Source organism: Saccopteryx bilineata, chromosome 7 (assembly GCF_036850765.1).
Source record: "Saccopteryx bilineata isolate mSacBil1 chromosome 7, mSacBil1_pri_phased_curated, whole genome shotgun sequence".
Lineage (NCBI taxonomy): Eukaryota > Metazoa > Chordata > Mammalia > Chiroptera > Emballonuridae > Saccopteryx > Saccopteryx bilineata.
The window spans coordinates 18,135,499-18,145,431 of record NC_089496.1 but is presented as its reverse complement, the minus strand read 5'-3'; the positions used below and the strand labels follow the sequence as shown (position 1 = coordinate 18,145,431).

At 41.5% G+C, this 9,933-nt stretch overlaps 1 pseudogene; it reads right to left on the bottom strand.

The window, feature by feature from the left end:
* Positions 1-2,124: 2,124 nt before the first annotated feature.
* LOC136310643 (BMP and activin membrane-bound inhibitor homolog pseudogene) lies at positions 2,125-3,543 on the bottom strand (annotated as a pseudogene).
* Between the last annotated feature and the right edge of the window lie 6,390 nt (positions 3,544-9,933).

The window sequence follows — 9,933 nt, the reverse complement described above, 5'->3', positions numbered from 1 at the left end:
ACACCTGATTTCAACCTGATGATTTCAAACTTTTGGCCTCCAGAACTGTGAGAGAATAAGTTTCTGTTGTTTCCAGTCACCTCATCTGTGATTTGTTACAGACACTGAAGCCAATACAGAGTGGAATTGCTGGGTCCTATGGTAACTCTGTGTTCGAGGAACTTTCAGACTTTCCCAGTGGCTTCACGGTTTTACATTTCCACCAGCACTGTATAAGGATTCTGATTTCTCCACATTCCGCTAACACTTGTTATTGCGTCTTTGATTATAGGTATCCCAGTGAGTATAAAATGCTATCTCACTATGGTTTGGCTTCACATTTCCCCAGTGAGTGAGGATGTTCAGCATCTTTTTATGTATTTGTGTATCTTCTTTGCAAAAATGTCTGTGCCAATCCTTTGCCCATTTCTTTAATGACATGGTCCTGTTATTGTTGAATTGTAAGGTTTGTAAACTTCTATAGTTTTGGTTCTTACATTGGGTCTATGACCTGTTTTAGTTAGTTTTTGTACATAGTGTAAATTATTTCTGTGCAGTTACATAAAGTAAACCAAGAGTAGATTGATGAAGATAACACTGTTGTAATGATATCAGCAACTGAGTTTGTCTTTAGGAAAACCTTTGAATATGTATTTTCAAATTTGTGCTTTCAGACAGTTTGCAAGATTTAAAAGGGAATAAGCCCCCAAAATAAAAATAAATAAAAGTGAATAACTCAGAGAGTCAGAAGTCATTTTTTTCCCATTAACCCTATATTTACATAGATGAATGTTAATGCAGTTGAATTTTATTGTTGTTTCTAAACGATATCTGGCTCCTTTTTTAATGTCTAGGAATCTAAATTCATGGAACAGTCTCGTTCCCCATCAGTTTCACCCAGTAAACAGCCAGCCTCAACTTCCTCAAAAACAGTAACCTTGTTTGAGCAGTACTGGAGTGGTGGAAATCCATTTGAAATTCAGGCCAACCACAAAGATGAAGAAACGGACGATGTCCTGGCCTCGAATGGGGTATATGGTGTTTTTAAAACGTACTGTGGATTATAAGTGAGGTTTTCTTATTGAAAAGTATTCTACCCACTGAGCAAGGTAATTGGCTAGATTTATTTATCCATTGACCACCCATCTTCTGACGGATGTGTTTCTGTTCCTGTGATTACTACTTGTACAGGTAATGCTTTTACACTATGCTTTGTTCACATTGTCCTTTTAAAGGATAAATTTTGCTTATATGTTTATGTTCTTACCAGATTACTAATCGAGTAAGAGTATAGTTTCTTTATTGCAGATTTGTATGATTTGTTGGAGATAAGGATGCATGAGTAATTGATCATGTGCACTTTTTTCTCAGCTTCACTCTTGGGCAACTCAGAGTGTGTTGTGTCCATTTCCCTTTACTGAGAGTGGGTGATATTTTGCTTGATTGCCTAGCAGAGTTGTTTTTGGATTTAGAAGTACAATGTTTTAATAACACTTTGAGCAGCTCAAAAAACAATATAAAGTAGAGGTAGTATGAGGTATGGGAAGTGTTTGAAGGCAAACTTTCGGTTTGCTCTGTGGCTCTTTACAAGTTATTTTAACTTTGTGACCCTCATTTCCCCATAATTACAATGAGGGAATGCTTTCTTCATAGTTACCTGCAGAATGTTTTTACAGTGTTTAATTGGATGGGTCCTTCTGATCTTCATAATCTCCCAAGGGAACCAGTATAATTTTTATTTTATTTTTGATGAAGCTGAAATTGAAAACTGTTCAGATTTGACAAAAATGTGTTGAATTTGTGTATTTTAGTTTTGGCATTTTCTTTTTTTTTTTTTAAAGAGCACATTTTAGTTTATTCAGGTACTCATTCCAGCTCCCTCAAATGCAAATCACCCTGGTAACAGTGTGTACATAGTCTTCTCTTTGCTTTTTCTAATTTCAAAGCAAAAAATACATCTGACTGTATGTAAGTCTGTGCAAATAATCCTTCAGAAGAAACATCCAAGATTCTGTTTGCAGAGGTCATTTTCTCTCCCTCAAAGATGATGACGTGAGTTTGTTTTTCTTCAGATAAAGTGCTCCGGTCCAGCGGAACTCAAAAGGCCTTCAAGCATCCAAAAAGCTCAGTCCACACAGGACGCTGTCATACGAACTTCAGCTTCCTGTGCCCACTGTACATGCCCCAGTGAACCAGGGAAAGGATCTTGTCGTTGCTGAGGTCTGCTTGTCTCATTTTATCACAGGTCGGACAGCAGTTCTCATGCCCACTCACCGGCTCCATGCATTCCAAGTCCAACTTTGCAACCTGCCCATTTTTGGAGCGGTGCCCGTGCAAACGCGACAGCATCTGTGGCCGCTGGTCTTGTTTTCACTTCGCAACATCCTCAAGGCCAGCATAATAAGCAACACTAAAATCAGCCCTCCAGCGATAGGAACGGCGATCACGCAGCTCGGAGCCACAACTCCTTGGAAGACGTCAGCTCCTGAACTTTGGTGATGAGGTTTCTGCTGCCGTCATGCAGATACGGGTTTCCTGGTCCGGAGGCCTCCCCTTGGGGGAAGAGAGAACGTCATGCAGCCCTCTGTAATTGCACAGATCTTCACGACAGCATTCCAGTGTGGGCACGGTGGTGCCAGAGTGGTTTTGTGCCTGTTTGGCGTGGCAGGTGTCAGCTGTGCTTGCAAGAGAGTCCAGACAGCCATGGGTGAGTGCGGAGTTTGTGTTCTGAGGATCCAGAAGCCTAGAGAAGCAGGCACTCAGCTCAGACTTGCACAGGTAACCAGTTGCCACGCAGTGAGCAGCGTCACAGTAGCATCTGATTTCACCTTTCGTGAACAGCACCGCCACGGCGCAGAGTTCCAGCTACAGCCAGGTGAAGGTGTAGCTGGAATGGCGATCCACTAACGCCCCCACGGCCGCGGAGCCCCCGCCGGTCTCCGAGCTGTGGGCAGCTGCAGCCTGCGGCTCGGGGAGCGCGCAGTGCGTGGGTGCTGCCCGGGGAGGCGGGCGCCGTCAGCGACGGAGCGAGGGACCAGGCGGCGTCCGGGGCACGGAGCGCGCTGGGCGGTGTGCGGAGACGGGGGCTTTCGCCCGTGGACACGGCGGGCACCGGGCCCTCCGCTCCGGCCCGCGAGGCGCCTCACCTGGCTAAGCCGTCGTCTCGGCTTCTCCGCGGCCGGCCGCTGGCTAAGGAGAGCGCACACAGCCGCCGCCAGCCGCGAGCTCCCACCCGTGCCCGCCTCGGCATTTCCTTTTTTAAGTGAAGATATAATTTTAAAAAATATTGCTGTGAAAGTACACCATTATTTTTGTCATGAAACAGAAGTTATTTTATAGTAAATTATATTTAAAACGACAACTTATTGATTCTTTGTGAAATTTGCCTTGGTAAAGTGGACTAAACTGAAAGGATTAAAAGCCATTCCAATATTTTTGAAATACTGTTCCTCTGTATTGGTGATTTTTAGATTTAAATCTTGCATAGCATTTGATTCTTATTGTTTATGGTATTAGTGTTCTATAAAGTCGCCACGAACCCTGAATTAGCAAACGTGGAACCATGTTCCTAGGGGAAATATGGGACTAGGTACTTGTGAGCTTCTAGTCACGAAATTTTCATCAACTGATCATTATGTGTATTTTTGTTTTATGTGTGTTTTTGCTTAAGGACACCTAATTTAATATGTAGTGTTGATTCATTAACCTTGAATTCGTGGTCAACGGCACTGTAACTCATGCCTGAATGAAGCTTATCCAACACGTATGTTTTTGCAGTAAGGCACGTTGTAGTTCTCTTGCACTTAGGAACACTAGATAGCACTTAATATTATGCTTAGGGGCCATTCTAAGCAGTGAAATTACCATCAAAAAGTACAGTATACTGTGAAAAGGACGCTTGTTTACAATAGAAAAGCTGATACAAGAAGAAAGAGGTCAACTTGTTTGTCCCAGCTGGGAATGTCCAAGTTGGGTGACACAAAAGTCTTGCCACTCTGCTCACATCCGTGAGTGACCACAAAGGTCTCATGAAGTGTTATTGTTGGGGTAGAAATAAGTTTCAGTGAGTAGGAGACTCTGCAAGTACAGAATCCTCGAAAATGGGGGTCTGTTGTACGGTGAAATCATGAAGCCAAGTTTGTGTGGAGCAGCTTTCTGAAATGTCATCAGGACCACACTGTACAAGTGAGAGAGCATGCTCGTAATGCTCATCCGCAGTTGTCAGGGGCGAGCTACTCCTTTCCAGGTACAGCGGAAAGGGTCAGCACCACGTCTCAGTCTGGCCTGTCATAGTGTTAGAGTCTCAGAAACTAGCCGCTGAATTAAGTTAACTCTCCATGTTGTCGTCATACTGGTCTCCGGAACTGGTAAACGGGGATCAAACTTTCTAACAGAATGGTTTTGAAAATTCAATGAGAGGTCTAGCAAGTTTTTTGGGTTTTTTTAAAGATTTTATTTATTGACTTTAGAGAGGGGGGAGCAGGAAGCATCAACTCCCATATAGGCCTTGACAGGGCAAGCCCAGGTTTCAAACCGGAAACCTCAGCATTCCAGGCTGACGCTTTACCCACTGCACCACCACAGGTCAGGTCTAGCAGGGCTTTTGGTTTCTTATTTATGTGCAGATTTTATTTATTTATTGTTTGTTTATTTATGGGTGTCTGCAAGCTTTTGTGGATATAATGTTCGTTTTTTGTTTCTTTTTTGAGCTAGTTGAGGTAGGATGGTGAAGAAAATGGACAAGCAGTATGATTCTTGATGTCAAAATGAAAGCTGAATTATTTATTATATTAAGAACTTTCTTCTGGCCTGACCTGTGGTGGTGCAGTGGATAAAGCACCGACCTGGAAATGTTGAGGTCGCCGGTTCGAAACCCTGGGTTTGCCTGGTCAAGGCACATATGGGAGTTGATGCTTCCTGCTCCTCCCCCCATCTCTCTCTCTCTCTCCTCTCTAAAATGAAAAAAAAAACAAAAAACAAAAAACTTTCTTCTATAACTACTTCTTATAAAATTGGCTACTGTTGTTGTGTTGAAAGACTCCCTGAAGGTTGGCTTCATATCCACTGTGGAGTGTTCTGTGTTTTCTCTAGTATGAGTCTGACGAGCAGGAGAAGAGTGCCTATCAGGACTACAACAGTGACAGTGACGTTCCCGAGGAGCTGAAGCACAACTACGTGGACGAGCAGACAGGCGACACCCCTGTGAAAAGGTAAACTTGCTCTCAGAGTGCGTGGTCGTTGCACTGTGTGTTGTACATAGGATCTCCGTTAGAGGGTAAGAGAAAACAAAAACCCAAATGAAAATTTTCTGTTGGTTATAACATCATGTGACAGAAATGAGTATGTTTTAAAAAATAATTTTTTTTTTATTTTTGAGGAGTTTATTAGCTGGCTAGCTACACGGAGCACAATCCCAAATCATGTAGAAAGTCCCTACCATTCTGTGTCTGATTTTATAGACCAAATCACATACCGGTTGGGGTGGGTAGGGAGAGGCTCCTGATCCCTTTGTCTAAAAAAATAAAATAAAATAAAAGATTGTTGAAAAACTAAAAATGTAGGGATTTTTTTAAAAAAAAAAATATTGGACATAATCAGCCTGACCAGGTTGTGGTGCACTGAATAGAGCATCGGACTGGGATGCGGAGGACCCAGGTTCAAGACTCCGAGGTCATCAGCTTGAGCGTGGGCTCATCTGGTTTGAGCAAAGCTCATCAGCTTGGACCCAAGATCTCTGGCTTGGGCAAGGGGTTACTCAGTCTGCTGTAGCCCCACGGTCAAGGCACATATGAGAAAGCAATCAATGAACAACTAAGGTGTCGCCACAAAAAACTGATGATTGATGCTTCTCATCTCTCTCCATTTCTGTCTGTCCCTATCTATCCCTCTCTCTGACTCTCCTCTCTGTCTCTGTAAAATATATATATATATATTGTACAATATATATATATATTGTACATAATCAAAGTGCTCTTAATTTAGAGATCAATGGTTTTTGCAGAAAAAAACTTGATTTATACGATCAGTGCTACCTTTGGAGACAATTTATGCTTCATATAGATAAGAAAACTTCAGGGAAGAAAGTAGTCTTTTTTTTTTTTTTTTAAGTGAGAGGAGGGGAGGTGGTGGACAGACTCCTGCATGCGCCCAACCAGGATCCACCTAGCAACGCCAGTCTTGGGCCGATGCTGGACCAACCAAGCTATCCTCAGTGCCCAGGGCTGAGGTTCGAACCAATTTAGCCACTGGCTGCAAGAGGGGAAGACAGAGAGAAGGGGGAGAGGGAGGTGAAGCAGATGGGCGCTTCTCATGACAGGGATCGAACCAGGGACATCTGCACGCTGGGCCAATGCCCTAGCCACTGAGCAAACTGGCCAGGGCTGGTCTTTTTTTTTTTTTTTTTGTATGTGTAATTTCTGCCTGAGCCTAGTAAATATAGAAAGTCTCCACTTATCTTACCATGTCATTTATGTTCACTGAGCCTTCTGTTAAGTTCCCTTTCTGTCCTTGAGTTTGCTTTATGACAAACTGTCCTCTTCAAAAAGCTTCTCCCAGTGAAGTGCTCTGAATTCTGATGTATAGATAAAGTAATTTCATGACTATTAGACATTTAATAACCACAAATATACTTTATCTTTAATGGCAATACTCTTCTTTTTGCTTTACCCTCATAGTATCTCATTATATTTAACTGATTTGAAATCTCCTCAGAAGTAAGCAACTGATGTAATTGTGAATATTTTAATTGGGAGAATTTGTTTTCATTGGTTTTTTCATATATGTAATATTTAAATATCTATATCTATGATCTACTGTGAACTAAGTAGAACTATTCTATTGGATGTTTTCCATATATTTTATTCAGAAGGAAAACTCTAACTAAATTGAAATGAACAAGTAACATAGTGTCTGCCAGTATATACAGTACTAGCATTTTTTTTTTTTGTATTTTTCTGAAGTCAAAAGCAGATAGGCAGACAGACGCCCGCAAGCACCCGACTGGGATCCACCCGGCATGCCCACCAGGGGCTGATGCTCTGCCCATCTGGGGCGTCACTCTGCTGTGGCCAGAGCCATTCTAGTGCCTGAGTCGAAGGCCATGGAGCCATCCTCAGCGCTTGGGCCAACTTCGCTCCAACGGAGCCTTGGCTGCGGGAGGAAAAGAGAGAGAGAGGAAGGAGAGAGGGAAAGGTGGAGAAGCAGATGGGCGCTTCTCCTGTGTACCCTGGCTAGGAATCGAACCTTGGACTTCCACACGCAGGCCAATGCTCTACCACTGAGCCAGCTGGGCAGGGCCAGTACTTGCATTTTGGATAGGGTTATACAGCCTCCTATACTGCCTTAACTTACTCCTGAGAAGTATGAACGTGAACTTTTAACCACAGTCAATCAGTGAACAGTTATTATTAATTCCAACTTCTAAATGTCTCTTAAAATTCATCAGACTTCCTTGTATTTCACTTCATGCAGAAGTCATCTCTGTGCCTGATTATTGACTCAACACCCTCACCTTGGCCTTCCTGTATCCAGTCTTGACACCCTTCTAATCCATTCTTGGATACAAATTTAATTTTATTTTTATATAAATATATAAATTTGATTATGCCTTTACCTGGTTTAAAGTTTAATGGTTCACCTCTGCATGCAGTATTAGGTTCATGATCCTTAGGTTTGAGGGCCAGGTGATCTGGCCTTCACTTACCTCTTTTCTTGTCTCTTGTCTGCCCACTCATTCTCCATGCCAGCCTTGTGAACTCTGGGCTTCTCTGAGCAAGCTCTGTTCTTTCTTACCTTTAACCTTAGTACATGTTGTCCCATTTTTATCTGTACTTACTTTATCACTTCTACTTTTCCTTTAAATCTAGACCTTACCTCCTAACCCCAAATTCAACCATTGTATCTTATACTTACTACAGAATCTAAGGATGGTATTTTTTCATATTTTTGTACCTGAAATATGATGCTTGGGTACATTTGATGTGTAATTTCCCTGTTTGTTTAAAATGACATAGATTCTATTAATGGTTGATAATGTCTTGGAATCAACAAAATACATTATAATTATTTATTTATTTATTTATTTTTTATTTTTTTGTTTTTTGGTATTTTTCTGAAGTTAGAAGCTGGTAGGCAGTCAGACAGACTTTCACATGCGCCAGATCGGGATCCACCCATCCACCCGGCATGCCCTCAAGGGGGCGATGCTCTGCCCATCTGGGGCATTGCTCCGCTGTGGCTGGAGCCGTTCTAGCTCCTGAGGTGGAGGCCACGGAGCCATCTTCAGAGCCCGGGGCCAACTTTGCTCCAGTGGAGCCTTGGCTGCAGGAGGAGAAGAGAGAGATGGAGAGAAAGGAGAAGGAGAAGGAGAAGGGTGGAGAAGCAGATGGGTGCTTCTCCTGTGTGCCCTGACCGGGAATCAAACCTGTACTTCCACATACAGGGCTGATGCTCTACTGCTGAGCCCACTGGCCAGGTGTTTATTTATTTTTGCTTGCTGATTTCTTTACCCTCTGGACTGTAAGCTCTGTAAGGACAGGAGGATAATAACCTCTATATTCCCATCTGATACATGGTAAGGTTTTCAGTAACTAGTTAGTGAACGAAGGAAGGGTGGATCCAAAGCTGGCTAACTTACTGATTTACTACTTGACATCCCTAATTACAACTCTTGTTTCTCTATGTTCAGTGCTTCTAGACTCTAGAAACACTAGAATCTAGAGAAACCCTAAAGAGCAGGAAGAAATCAAATTACAGTCTAAAATTTAGATTCTAAATCAGGGGTCTCAAACTCAACTCAGCATGTGGGCTGCAGAGCAAGATCACAGCCATTCGGCGGGCGCACTAGGTCTACAAAAGGCAACTGTTATGCAACACTTTTCTCACTGCAGTTGAAAACAAAAAAAATCAGTACAACAAGCACAATCGTACATGCAGTTTACTCAGTGTCACAAAACAACCAGAAACTGTAGTATGTAGTACGCATCACAACTGCTGTTAACTAAGCTAATATCTAGCTAGGATGCTAGAGAAATGAAAAATACAAGTAGGCCCCTAGGCTTACTTAATTTTATCCAAAATATTTTGAACTTCGTGGATTAGTCTGCGGGCCGCACAAAATTGTTCGGTGGGCCGCGAGTTTGAGACCCCTGCTCTAAATAAAGGGCGTACAGTCTACACCCTTCTTAACAAATACAGCACTGAATGTAATAAGACTTGTTGGTAAGTAGCTACATCTTTTTAAAGAAAATTATTATAGCAATTATTTAGTCTACTTTTGTTACCACCTGAGTTTTCTTGCAGTTTTTATTGTATACTCCAGTGCCCAATGCAGTGAAGGATTTAAAATAATCATGTCAGTGTTTTCTTATCTGAATTGTTCCTAGTAATATAATACTAGTATTAATGTCAGTTTTTCTTTCCTAGTTAACTACTTATTAAGTATTTGTATCTTCCACTTTTTCTAAAATATCCTAATTCATTGAAATGTAATAAAAAATTATCTATGTGAGGTGGAGGTACATGTAGGATGCTGATAGTACCAGTTTCACATTTACACAAATTTTTTACCTAATTGCTTCATTGATCTTCACAGTCTTCCTTTCAGATAGGCAGAGTGAATTGTGATTCTCTATTTTCAGACACGAGTGTTCTACAAGGTAAATATTCACATCATAGGAAAAGTAGTTCTTACTACAGGTGACTCATTTATTGATGGCTTTGTAAAAGGCAAAACATGAAGAAATGCCATATTTAAAATATTTAGCTTTGAAGATGATGTGGAATTTTCAAGTCAGTATTTCAACATTGTATATGCTATCTCAGCCTTTAAATTTCACAAGTAGTTCCGCACATTTGACAAATAAGTTCTAAAGGTGTCTTCTCAAATTAAGTCATCTATACTGGTCTCAATTTTAGTGGTTTCTATAAAATTCACTATTCTTTTTTTTTTTTTTT